This window comes from Musca domestica, unplaced genomic scaffold (genome assembly GCF_030504385.1).
Source record: "Musca domestica strain aabys unplaced genomic scaffold, Musca_domestica.polishedcontigs.V.1.1 4, whole genome shotgun sequence".
Taxonomy (NCBI): domain Eukaryota; kingdom Metazoa; phylum Arthropoda; class Insecta; order Diptera; family Muscidae; genus Musca; species Musca domestica.
Window position 1 is genome coordinate 20,123,008 of NW_026712328.1, and position 14,093 is coordinate 20,137,100.

The following is a 14,093-nucleotide window of genomic DNA, read 5'->3' on the forward strand; positions in this document are numbered from 1 at the left end:
ACTTCCAATTGGCAATAAACCGGGCCACAAACGGGGAGGAGTCGAACTCATAAAGCATTTTCATTTCAGTTTTATCAACTGACAAGAGTCTTTAGCAGAGGCGTTGCCGTCATCGTCAACGCAACGTTGTCGTTGCCTTCACAACAATAAAGTTCCCTAGGTCTCGAAGAGAGACAGCTGGCAGCTAAATTTTGTGCGTGAATGAGTGTTGGTTGCGTTTAGTTGAGCGATGGTAATAACGATGTCTACGAGAGTAATTCATAAAGATGAATGACTGGGAGAAAATGAGATGATCGTATGCAAGTTTACCATGAGAGCAACAGAGAGGGATGCTTTCGGATGCGTTAAGTGTGACGAATTACATTATTATTTTGCTTTATGGTGTGTCCCATGAGTGAGCCATGTTGTTTTCTACTCGACTGTGTGTTGTTGTTGTCGTTTCTATCATCGTCTATGTTGTTGTTGCAATACTTTTTCCATACTCTGTTGAAAGTATTCACACATAAATTTGATTTTCAAACGATGCTAGACTAGGCATTTGCTCTAACGCTAGCATCATCACAGCTGAACTGAATTGCTGTAGGGCAAATACAAAACAAAAAAAAAAAAAAAAAAAAAAAAAAAAAAACACGAGTCGAGACCGTTTGGTACCAGATTGCCTGACATGTTGTACATAGCGTACGTTTTTTGTTGGGGTTTCGAACTAACTTTTATTACTGACATCGTCAAATTGTTATTGCATTAAATCATATGAAATACACATAAAAAATTAGTTGAAAATCAAAACAAACCATAAAGTGCCAACATTATTTTAGGGGTGGTGTTGCATGTGCAGTAAGTTTTTTTTACCCGACTGACTGGCTAGCTTGACCGCCTAACCATTAGGTCAATTTCATCTGTCAACATTGTCGTAGCATTTAGTATTTATTTTGAAATTTTATGGTTTCATGCAAAGGTGTGAAAAGTGGACTCATTGCAATGTAATTTTTTATGAATAAAGATTGTGAAGAAGCTAAACTCAAGGGAGTACTTTTTGAAAGAATTCTATGTTATCATGCTGATAGAAAATCTATTCAATATAAAACTATGGCACAAACATAAAGGTAGTCTAATTTGCAAAATCGAATACTCATAACATTTACTATCATACTCGAGCTTCCAATTTTCAAATACAATATATTTCAGATCTATATTTGAATTAAGCGTACAAAATGTTTAATCGGGACATGTTACAATGTTTTGTACGTCCGTATTACCGAAATATGCCAGGTCTATATCCTAAAATCTACAAACTAATAACGTTGGGAATGTTTTTGATTGACCCAACTGTATTTTTCAATGACAAACAATTACATTCTAGTTTTAACACAAAAAAAGGATTAACAATGTTAAAAAATAAAATGGAAACATAAGTTTTCAATTTTCTGCACTAAACTAAATGGCGATTCGACTTAAAAAACGAAAATAGTTCGGTACTTGTGTTGATTTTTTAGATACATGTTGATGTTTACATATCAAACTTTAAACCTATTTTTGAAATCTACTTCTTTGATAGAAGGTGTAAAAGGCTTGAAAATTAAACAAGTAAGAAAGCAGCTAAGTTCTGTCAGGACGAACTTTTTGTACCTCATGTAATAATATGTCTCAAAACCCCAAAATTCCAGCCTTCAAAGGGTATGCGTTACTTCTGTCATTAGAGATATAGAATCTATATTTCAAACAATTCTATAAAAAATATTCGAATACGTTAAAAACTGAGGCTAAAATGATTAAAATAGCGAATATGGGAATATATATATAGAGGCTATAGGAAAATATGGACCTCTATATACCATTTTCTGCGACAGGAAATAGAACCCACTATAAACTGTAAATACTCAATTTTAATTTCGGTATATCATCAGAAATTGTTGCTAACATCATCAAAATACCGCAAATCGGGAGGTACAATAATTATACAATCAAAATACAGAACATGGGGTCAATACTGTTATGGGGGCCAACTGCAATAAAGTCAAACGCCATAATTTTTAATTTTTATTGATTTTATTGAATCAAAGCAATAAATGTCAGAAATAGCATCAAATTTTAGAATAAGTTAAAATTTGTTCGAATTGGTCACCTTAGGTACGATTGGCCTTCAAACGGCCAACGGTCACACGCTGCCCGAATGTTGCTGTGCGGTGATCGACACTTTGGTATTTTCCTTCCTTTGAGTCCTGTTGGAATGTCCAAAGTCTGCGGCCTAAATGTTTGAGTGTCCAAGGCTTTAATACACCCTCCAGAATATTTTCACGATAATATTCGGCATTTATTCTGATTCCACGGACGATTAATACGAACGGAGAGCGCCCACCGGCTTGAGTTCTGGTGGCCAACCGAAGGTGCACATTTTTAGCTGACCTCTTTGGCAAGTAAACATGATCATTTTGTTTGTTTACAAACTGCTGGACAACGAATGTTTTCTCATCGGCGAAAACCAAATTCGTTACCAGTATCACAGTAACGAGCGTTGGTACGAGACACAAAAGATTTATTCACATTTAAATGCTGGAGTGCTCTAACTATAGCCAGTTTTTGTTTTCCAGCCAAATTTAAAGAAATCACACTATCACGCTTAAATTCCATCACGAATAACATTTTTTTTTTTGGAAAATTTTCACCAAAATGCTCTCACCGATTCTCTCACCAATTCTCACCAAAATGCTGGAATAATTTTATCAGCTGTCGGACGAGTGGCTTAGAAATAACAGCAGTCTGAATTTGGTTGTAGTTTTTTCATCTTACATTGTAGGGAGGGAGCATTTGTATGGAGGGATAGTAGCAACGCAGGATTAAGAATTTAAAGTTACACATTATTTAATTTGCAATTCGGGGTTAATTAGCGTTTTTGAGGATCTCACACAACTGTGCGTCGCTGGCACGTGGGCTTTTTTCGGACGGAATTTATATTAAATTGGTTTAAGATCAAACAATACTCTTAAAAATACCTCAAATAAAAGGTATTTTTTATATCACTAAAGAGTATTCTTTAAATCCTCAAAAACCTGTCGGAAATATTGTATGTGGTATGTATAGACCACATACAATATGTGAATCGATCGACATACAATACGTGAATCGATTTCGATATTTCTTGTTACAAATTAGATACCCTAATAATTATAAATGGTCAATTTAATTAGAACATAGGATCAAAACTATCAAAAGATTTAAATTGGGAGGAACCGTTATATGTGCTTTAAGAGGCAATTGATACATTTCAAACCGACATATCTAAAGTATGGTCTTTTGTAGGCTCATTTTTTTTTTTTTAAATTTCTTCAAAAATTCAATATAGTTTTTACCTTGGAAAGGAGGGTATATTAACTTTGTCATTCCGTTTGTAACATTTCGTCGTAGACACCATAAAGTATATACATTTATAATCAGCATATAATTTCGAATTAACGATGTCCGTCTGTCTGCCTGTCTGTTGAAATCACGATGCCCTAAGGTGGAGGGTATTAAAACTTCGGGCCGGTCGAACTTAATGTTTTTTATTTGTTTTAATTTTTACAATTTAGTTATACTACGGACATACTTAGTTTATATCGGCTATTTCATAAGAAGTTGCCTTAACAATACCCCCAAAAAATAAATGTTTGTCAAATTTTAACAACCTTTAGCCATATCTCATTACCGATGGGAATTTGTAGAAAATTAGGTAAGTGTAATATAAATTGTACCTAGAGTTATTTTTTCGATATGGTACAAATTTATCGGACAAAATTCAATTATTATATTAACAGAAATCTCTATTTTTTGTGTGTGGTATCAAATTAAGGTCCGTGGTAAAGAAATAATTTACATTTGAGTGAAAGCTGAGTAAACTAATTTTTTGGGATTTGATATGAGGTTTGGTCAATTTGGGAAATGTGATCAGAGTCCTCAAATGATCTCAAATTTCGAGCTGATGTAATATTGGTGTTATATACGAATTTTATTGAAGAGTGTTAACAACTCATTATTTAATTTGTAAATATGTAGTTTTATTTTAGTAAAGATCAACAATGGTCTTTTTTAGTCTGGTTTTTGTTTTAAGTGTGCAGAGATTCTTTCTATATAGCAATACAGTTTAATTGTGTTAATTTGTTTTTTTTTTTTTTAAATATTTTCCTATATTTTGTTGCCATTTTTTTGATTTAACCACATAACATTCAACACAACAACATGTTAGTTATGCCACTTTAAAAATCAGATACGTGAGGAATTTTCTCAAAATGTTGCATCTTGAAATCGTAAAATAAACTTTTTGATTTAACCGTTGAACTTTGAACATTCCTTATGAATGATGATTTTTAAGACAAACATGTTACCCCTTTTTTTATGCAAAAAAATTAACCTGTTTAAACAAATAATACTAACCTTAACATGACACAATGACAAATGTCGCATATCCATACACTAAACTCAATCTCATCCAGTGCTTGTTGGTTCGTTCATACACCGTCCAATATTTGAAGTCCCATATCCATGCCGGTTGTTGTCTTCTCCTCCACCCCATAACACTAATGTTATCGTGACAATTCGATGTTTCACCTCATAAATTGTATTTTCGACTTCATCGATCACTTTTGTTAAGCTTGAATGCATTCTGTTGCGCCGCCGTTCTTGTCGCTTTGTATGTATGTATGTTGCACGCATAAATGCTGCACAGACGATGGACGTTGTGTTCCCCAAGTTTGTCGAGAAATGAATGATTGGATGGTCCGAGGACGTTATACGCAGCAAAAGGCACGCGTTTTATGTGTTATGGGGTTTTCTTTTTGTTGTTCACATTGTTTTTGGTTTTATTGTTTTCACAGTCGGCTATGTCGCAGCTTGTACTGAATGCTGTTTTTTATTCAACTTTAGCTTTTGAATTGCTTTTTAATCACTGGCTCTTGGCCTTGTTAAAACGGAAATCAAACCTGATCGCAAGGATGAATGGACGCTATTGGATGAATGGTTGCTTGCTTGCTTGGCTGTCCGGTTGCTTGATTGGATAGATGGATGAATGTTAGCTTTTCCTTTATTTATCCAGATGATGCATGAACCACTCGCAAGGATGCTTCAGTATTTATGAATTAAAATAAATCTTTAGCTCACGCTAAACAAATGTTCACAAAGGTGTTAAATACAATTTGTAGAATGTAATTTTAGAGAAAAAATATTTTATAAAAAAATAAAAAAATTTGGCATATTTTTCATTGCATTCACTTTTACTTGTGATATGTCGTAATTACCAAAATACACAAAGTTAATGTCTCCACCAATAACCCACTTCGCTTTAGTTATGTTGAAGGCGTCTCCCGATTTGGGTTGGTTCGGTTCAATGGGTCATGCTAACTTTTGAACCACGGTTCGGTTTTTTAAATGATTTTTTGACGGGTCTGTCCGTGGTTTTGGGTTCGGTTCGGTTCAGTGATATGTGTAAATAAATACACATCACTATGACTAGCCTCCAAGCAATTTTTAATACATTTATACTAAAAATATATTTAATTACAAGGTGAGATGAAAAAGCTGCAACCAACTCAGCTGTTAAATTATTCCAGTGACAGCTCATTATATCAAAGACATAAAACTGTAAAGATTGAACAAAATTCATATGGGCTTTAATTTTTCCATCAGGTAATAGATGGCAGGTGACATAAAAGAAATGCATTGGAAATTTTAGAAAAATATGTTATTCCTCAAAACTATATATTTTAAAATAAGTTATTGGGTGCACCAGCCGGGTAGGAAATCGGTAAAAACTTAAAAGATTCAGTATTTTTATTTTTTTACCAGCATGTCCTTAACAAAAAGATCATGATTTTGGAATAAAACCCAACTAAGATTTTTTCGAAAGGAAGTCCATAAAACCCTATTTCAAAAGTTATAATTTTATGCCTGGATACCAAATAAATTCTTGCAAAAACCACGCTTCAGTTTTGGAAGTCCTTAATCTCGGGAAACCTTAAATATATATTTATTTTTTTTTTAATCGACGACTCAAAAATATTCTTAAAAATTATAATACTTTTTCAAAATTTAATGAACATACTAGGATGCGAAAAATTGGACCAACTCAGAGACCTCGTCCGAAGAATATGTGATTCATGATGTTTTAAAAAATTGGAATTTTGGGACGAAGGTAGAAGAACAATTGATATAAGGATTTATGTTATGTGATGTTCTGTGAAATTGTGGGCTTTCAAAAAGAGAACGCACCTTTAAATCAAAAATATCACACTTCATCGCCAGAAATGTCAAAATATAATGTCAAAAATGCTCAAATTTGCGATATTTGACAAATATTATACCAATATGGACAGTGTTTTGACACAGGTTGTAGAACCCATTATGAATTACAAATACAAAATTTGATACGAATCCTTTAGAAAGTGTGGCTAAAACCTTCAGAATACCGGAAATCTAAAAGTACCGTTATATGGGGGCTCTACGAAAACGTGGATCTATATGTACAATGTTCCGCCAGCGGAGAACCCATTACGAACTACAAATACCATTTTTAGACAAATCCGTGCAAAATGTTGCAAAAATCATCAAAATTCCGAATATCAGTACGTACTGTTATATGGGGGCTATACCAAAACGTTGACTGATATATATCATTTCCAATACCAACAATCCTAGAAACAATAAAAACAACTGTGCAAATTTTACGTCAAATAGTGTGGGCTGTATCGTGAATCCAACAGATAGACAGACGGACATCGTTAAATCGACATAGAATAGGGCTTTATGACAATTATTTAGAGGTGTTACAAACGGAATGACAAATTTACATAATGAACGCTTTCCAAATATTTATCCTACTCTTCTTGTAATGTCTATTCATAACTTTAGTTCTTCACATAAATATTCCAATAAAGGGTTAATCAAATATTTATAACAAAACCAAAATCTAATAAACCTCCAAACGCAGTTTTGATTCAGCAAAAAAAAAACTAGTCAATGTAACAAAAATAAATCTAGTCGGTGGGCGTAAAAAAGAGGTGGCTACATTTGTCTATGTTAACAGAGTGAATTATTGGAAAATTAATAGAAAACTGCGTGCGTTGTAGAATCGGCAAAACAAACGAATGAACAACTGACAGATAGCAAATAAATAAATAAAATAAATATGGTGAAAAAGTGAAGAGAAAGCACAATAATAGTTAACGCCTTTAATGGCCTACCATGTACATATGTACATACACACATATATACAAACGTTGTAGAATCGAAATACAAAAACGCAAACGTTAGTAGCATGTTTTGGGTATTCCTCTCTAATATTATAAAATATTGGTATATTAGAATGTATCGCAAAGTTGTACGAAATTGTTTGCATTCTGTGAATAAATTAAAAAATTTTTCCATTACAATTTTGCACGGGACATTTTCAGATACATTTTTTTGCTATAGGACTTTCTAGGCATGCTTATGGAGATTTTGATCTGCTCCTTGACTAGAGAACTATGTGGCCGGTTTGTCCACTTATCTGATAATTTTTACCCCGAATTTTTGCTCCTGATTTCATTTGTTCGAGCCGCATCTGGACCATAATCGGTTTTGGTTTTGATCTGTTTGATTTGATCGAATCCACCATAGGTTGTTCTCGTTGAGATGTAACGGATGCAGCGAGTGGCTGTGTTTCCAGAAAAGCTACATCGACAGCATATACACCAGCACCACTCTATCCTGTATATTCGCTATTTCGCTTAAGCTTGACCGTTCGTCCAGTGCAGAACCGCCGTTAGATTGCTGCGTCTACGTTATATTCTTAACATTGGTTTACTCTTGGAAGACAATAACTTTCTGGTGCTCGGAGATTTCAACGCATATTATAAATAAAGGCATTCGGCCCTTGGTCATGACCAGATGTGCATGGCGCTGATTGAGTAAATTGATGGCTTTACATTTTGGCCAGAGAATAAAGACGTACCCAAAAGCAGACTTTCACAGTTCATTAAACCCATATTCTATCGTGTGCCCACAACAAATGACGTAACTTGGCAATCCGCAATTTCTCTAAGTTCAGATTAGCCCATTACCATTAATTAATTGAACACAAGACACACAATGTCTGAACGCTGCTCTTCTCTCTCGCTTCAGAAAACTCACCTACTCATCTGATGTTTAGGTAAGATACCGGAGATTTCGGGATATAGTTTAAGCGGCAGCAGTTCGCTGTGAAACATCTTGTTGAATATCTGAAATAAGAAATATTCCAGGAGGACTGGCAAATGAGCGTGACGAGCATTGAGCACTAGCAAACGAGCGGATACTAGCTGTGAGGGAAAAAAGTTAGTTGGCATCTGAGAGAGAGTTTTTCAGCAGCTGAGCTCCAATACGGTTTCTGGAAACAACATTTCTCAACAACAGTTTTACATGGCTTTTACACGCATAGTAGCTGGGGTTTCTACAATTTTACACAGTCAATTACGCCGTATTGTTTGAGGAATTGAATGTAATATTTTCCTGTCAAGTTTGGAGCGTTAGGTCGTGTGAACGCCAGTCATACATACAAATTTAGAAACAATAAGTCAAAGGTCAGTAGAGTGAAATGGAGAGTTCCCTAAGGTGGAGCAATATCTCAGGAAGTAATTTCTACGTTTCTGGTATTTCACGCCCTCCTGACAACATTGAGACAATCACGTGTGTGGATGATTGTACACTCGTGGCGTTTAGACCCATTATCGATTACATTTCCGATCAGTCTTATAAAAACCTTGTTGATCTTAACGCCTTTTTATGCCCTCCACCATAGTATGGAGGGTACATACAATTTGTCATTCCGTTTGTAACACCTCGAAATATATATATTAGACTCCACAAAGTATGTATTCTTGATCAGCATAAAATTCTGTGTCGATTTAGCAATGTCCGTCTGTCTATCCATCCGTCTGTCTTTCTATGGAAATCATTTTAGCTTACGAATGAAATGAAGTAGGTTGATAAAATTTTACTCAAATGTATATTATGTCCGCAGGACTTTTGGTATTGAAAATTGGATACCACGGCCTATTTCATTAAATTGTCTGTACAGGTATAGCTCCCATATAACGGCACATCCTGATATTCGGTATTTTGATGATTTTAGCGACATTATTCACCGGAATCGTTTCAAATTTGGTATTTGAAGTTCTTAATGGATACTGTAGCTTATGACAGAAAATTGTCTGTGCAGGTCCACGTCTTCGTATAGCCCCCATATAATGATACCTGCCGATATTCGGTATTTTGATTATTTTAGCGAATTTATTGACCGAACTTTTTTTCAAGTTTCGCATTTGAATATTGTAATGGCTTTTGATAAAAGTTGCCTATGTACGTCGTCGTTGTCGTATAGACTTTCATATAACGGCTACATTCGGTATTTTTAAGACTTTAAAAGAATTTGTAACGGATTTTATTTTTTTGAAAATTTCCAAAATCGTTCCAAATGGTGGAGGGTATTCAAAGTTCAGCCCGGTCGAACTTACAGCTCTTTCACTTGTTTATTGGGAGGAAATGAAAATATGTGAATATGACCGTCGATAAGTCACATTCAATTGACTTTCCCGCTCATACCACAGCTATCTGCGGTAATATAAGAGGTAGGATTAAAGTTCTCAAACTTTTGGTGACAACAACTTGTCATCCTCTACTAACGTGATAGACCGGCCTGTGGTATAGTATGCGGCCCAGTATACTCTGTCAAGTTTAGTGGAACAATATTGAATCATGCCAAAATACCGACATTAGAAACACAATAGAGTGAATCCTAATGGCCACCGTCTATCAGGCCTTACTGGTGCGATTTTATCTTGCTTTTTTGTTACAAAAACAACCATTTCAACCCAGGGCCAAAAAAAGTAAAAAGGCTATAGTCGTGCGAGGCCGACCATGTGATACCTCATAACCCTTATGCTTACTTATGTCCAAAACCATTTTGGATTATTTCCTTTGTGAAATATTGTCATAGAGCCCAAATGTTATTTATACCTATGGGGGCATTTGTCTAATATTTACGTACTCCGTAGTGTTGTTAGGTATTCAAAACAATTTCACACAGGATAGTTGTGGTCCATTTTACAGCTAAATTTAATCCAATGGTCTTCCAAAATGCTAGACTTCTTTCCTGCCTTAATTTCCTTTTCAAGCTAAATTCCGTGTCGATTGGTTTTCAATTGTGACCTGTAATGGGACTACAAGATCAGGAAAATTTAAATTTTGTTTGTCGATTTAAACCCCTAAATGTACATCTTCACGCATGCGATAAAAATATGACAAAAATTAAAAAAAATGTAACAAAAAATATTCACTTTTTATTGAAATATTTTTACGTGATTCTTAGATTTCCCTTTCTGGAAACGACCATTTCGATTTGCTGAGATTTGCTAAAATCAGTCCAGCGGTTCTTGACTTATAAGCAGAATAACTTGGATCTGTTTCTTTTACATATATATTGTATTTATTTCTTAATTGTCAGATATGACCTTTTTATGTATTCGTGATTTGGCTGGGCTTAAAACTATTCGCGGTTTTTGACATAAAGCAGTTTTAAATATCCTATTTTTACATTTTTATTGAATTTTATCTAATATTTTTATAAATTGTATTAAATTTCGTCACGTTTTCAATGATATTTTTCCGTATTTAGTCAGCCGTATTTAGGATTTAATTTTAGTTGCAGCATAAAAGGAAGTATATTTTCGAAACAATAATTTTCTTTTAGTACTGCATCCTATTATACAACTCGGTTTCAAGATAAACCTGCGTTTGTAGTCGTCGCAGAAAGGATGTCGAGACATATTCGACAATGTGATGTGGAAACACATTTTGAAGAAAAAGTAAGCAAAGTAAGCTTCGCCCCCAAATGTTTCGGCATTGATTTTGGGAACCCATACATGCGTGTGAGTAGTATGTAAATGCCGCATTGTGAGTGGGGAATGGACAATACTTTAGGACAGAAATAAAGAGGAAAACAAATGTGGTGCACGCACAAAACTTCGTTTGGGTATAACACCAACACATGGCACACATTGACATCCGGTACGTGTTTCAATGTACAATAAATGTATACCCTGAGTAAGGATGTATTCAAGACAGATGGGTGCTACTTTGAGGAGCATTTTTGCACTTACTAAAGCAACATTGAGGACTATTAAGCGACCATTGGGATGGATGAAACACTGCTACAACAATGAACCCCAATAACAAACTCCACCAATTGGAATCTTCTGCTTGAACTTGAAGACTATTTCATTGTACAATAGACAAGATGCACATTGGGTTGAATATTAAATAGTTTTATTTCAAATATTTTGAGGTCCTCAACAATGAAATGTGCTAGAGGATGATATTTGGTATAACTGAAAACATGCCAGAATTCAAAAGAAATAGATTAACTACGCCAATTGATATCATAATATTTTGGAATATATTATTTTTATCCAATGTGCACGCAAGGAACTTAGAAACAAATAAAAGGTATTCCCATTCCATAGACATTCGCCAATGGGAATTCTTTCCTTTGTGTGCTCTTATCGGCATGATTTGTGATGTTGGGTGTCGACGATTGTGTGCCACTTTTTATCATCGTAGTCATCATCATCATAAACATAATTCCTATTTACTTATGGAAAAACTATCTTTAGTCATTTCAATTTTGGTTTCGGCATTGTAGGGTAAGTGTTAATATATTATCCTTTTGTATTTCATGACCACACATCTGCCAAAAAATAGTATACCATATATATATGAAATCTTATAATATAATAAATTAAATATCAAATATAAACAAAAATAAATATTTTAGGATATAAATAAAAAATTGAAACTTAAAATATAATAAATGTATAGACTAGGTTTAATAAATTCGATATAAATCTGAATTCGTAATTTATAAAGATTACTTTAATTAACTTCTCGTTGATCACTTTTAACAATTGCATACTCTGTGTATTACAAGTAGGCAAAACATAGAGAAAACTTCATAAATTCTGCATTACCAGTCTACTAGTGGATGATACCTGTAATATTTACAGGACAAAAGGACGCACGCGCTTACCTTGTATGTGAAAATAAGTAAAATAGCAGCTAAGATCGACCAGGCCCAAGTTTTAATACCCTTCTCCATCTGAAAAGAACTTGCAATTTTTCAAAAAATCTGTCGAAAATAGAGTTTAAATGAAAACTGTTATATGAGCGCTACAAAAACGTGGACCTCCATAAGTTTTTTTTTTTTTTGTCACAGTTTTGTTAGAATGGAATTCGGGAAACTGTTTTGGCGTCTGAGAATGAATCGAAAGTTAGAAAAGAGGATGGGATTGTGTCTGTTTTTTTAAGATACGAAACATTTATCGCTTGTTTGGATCCTAAGTTGGAGATTTGATCAAACAATAGCTCGACGCAGAATAAAAACAAGTAAAAAACAGATAGTTTCGACCGGGTAGAACTTTTAATATCCTCCACCATTTTGAAGGGTTTTGAATAGTTTTCAAAAAATCCGTCGAAAAATACCTCTTTAATATCGATATCATGGACCTCTGGACAATTCTCTTTCAGGGGGTGAAGCACTTAGAAGCAACCTGGTGTGGATTCTCAGACAATTTGGCTACAATAATCAAAATACCGAATATCGGGAGGTACCGTTATGGGGGGATATACGATATCGTGGACCTATATAGACAATTCTCTCCCAGTGGGTAAAGTAGTCAGAAGGAACTCCTTGTTTGGATTTTGAGAAAATTCCATTGAAGAATGTGGCTAAAATCATCAAAAGGCCGAATATTGGGAGGTACAGTTGTATGGGGACCATATGATATCGTGGACCTATATATACAATTCTCTTTCAGGGGGTAAAGTACTCAGAAGGAACTCCTTGTATGGTTTTTGGGACAATTCGACAATTCGATGGACAACAACTACTTATAATATGAATTCAGTCAATTCTACTGAGAGAGTAAACAATGAGAATGTTCTTTTTAAAAAGAATATGCTCTCTTTGGTTTCGAAACGGCATGACAAGTTTAAAATATCCCTATTTTTCTAGTGAAGTGTTTAAAACTTATAAGTATTTCAACGTAATAAAGGATTTCTAGACTAACTTGGTTTAAACTTAGACTTGATTTGAAGGCACATTCATTATACCCTACAACACTATGTGTTGATTGAGCCAAAAATTATTTAACACCAATAAATAAATAAAATATTGGTTTCCCACATAGGAACGTATATATGGATCTTCCTAGCTCACCGAGCTGAGTCGATCTAGCTGTATATCTCCGTCCGTCCGTCTGTCCGTCCATGTTAATTTGTAATCACTCTACAGGTCGCAATTATGGCTCGATCTTCACGAAATTGAAAATGGAGGTGGGGTTAAGGTCAAAATAGAACCCTATTTCTTTTGGGGATGATCGCATAATATTTAGGGGTTGAAATGGACTAAAAACTGAAAAAATTCCAGATTTTGCAGTCGCTCTACAGGTCGCAATTATAGACCAATCGACGCGAAAGTTAGCATGGGGCTAGAGCTTTGGGCTGGGCAGAAGCCTTACAATTTTGATGGTCACCAGGTAATATTTAGTGGGTGAAATATTCCACAACATTTGTGTTAAATAAAAGTCAAATTTTCCATTAAACCGCGAATATTTTTAATCCCGTCGAAATCTCAAATAGACGAACAGGCCAATTCTGACCGTTACGTAGATGCCGATAGTAAATATATCGGTTATATATAGCGAAATATATACAATGTGTATATACAAAGGAAGGGGATGTTAGTTAGAATGCTTATATCTCAAGAATGGCCCGATTTTGACAAGTTTTGTCAATTCAGAATGTCCTCTTGACATAAAAATATAAAATCTAAAAAAATCGCAGAAAAATATGCCAATGAAGATGTTAATATAGATTTTGTAGTATATTGTGACATTTTTTATTTTTTCATACTTTTTATCGCATGGGATTTTTTCAATTTGACTTATAATATTTTGTAATATTTTTTCACTTTACAACACAGGTTGGGGATATTATATAATTATTGCAAATATCGTCCGATCATCACGAAAATTTTCATTAGGGTAGGGTTGGGC

At 34.4% G+C, this 14,093-nt stretch overlaps 1 protein-coding gene across 1 annotated transcript in view; it reads right to left on the bottom strand.

The window, feature by feature from the left end:
• The window catches only part of LOC101901148 (homeotic protein antennapedia), a 281,076-nt gene extending 276,591 nt beyond the window's left edge, over positions 1 to 4,485 (bottom strand). The window contains exon 1 of the mRNA XM_059126636.1: positions 4,408 to 4,485. The gene's annotated coding sequence lies outside the window, so the exon portion shown is untranslated. The remainder of the gene's footprint in view (positions 1 to 4,407) is intronic.
• Positions 4,486 to 14,093: the final 9,608 nt, after the last annotated feature.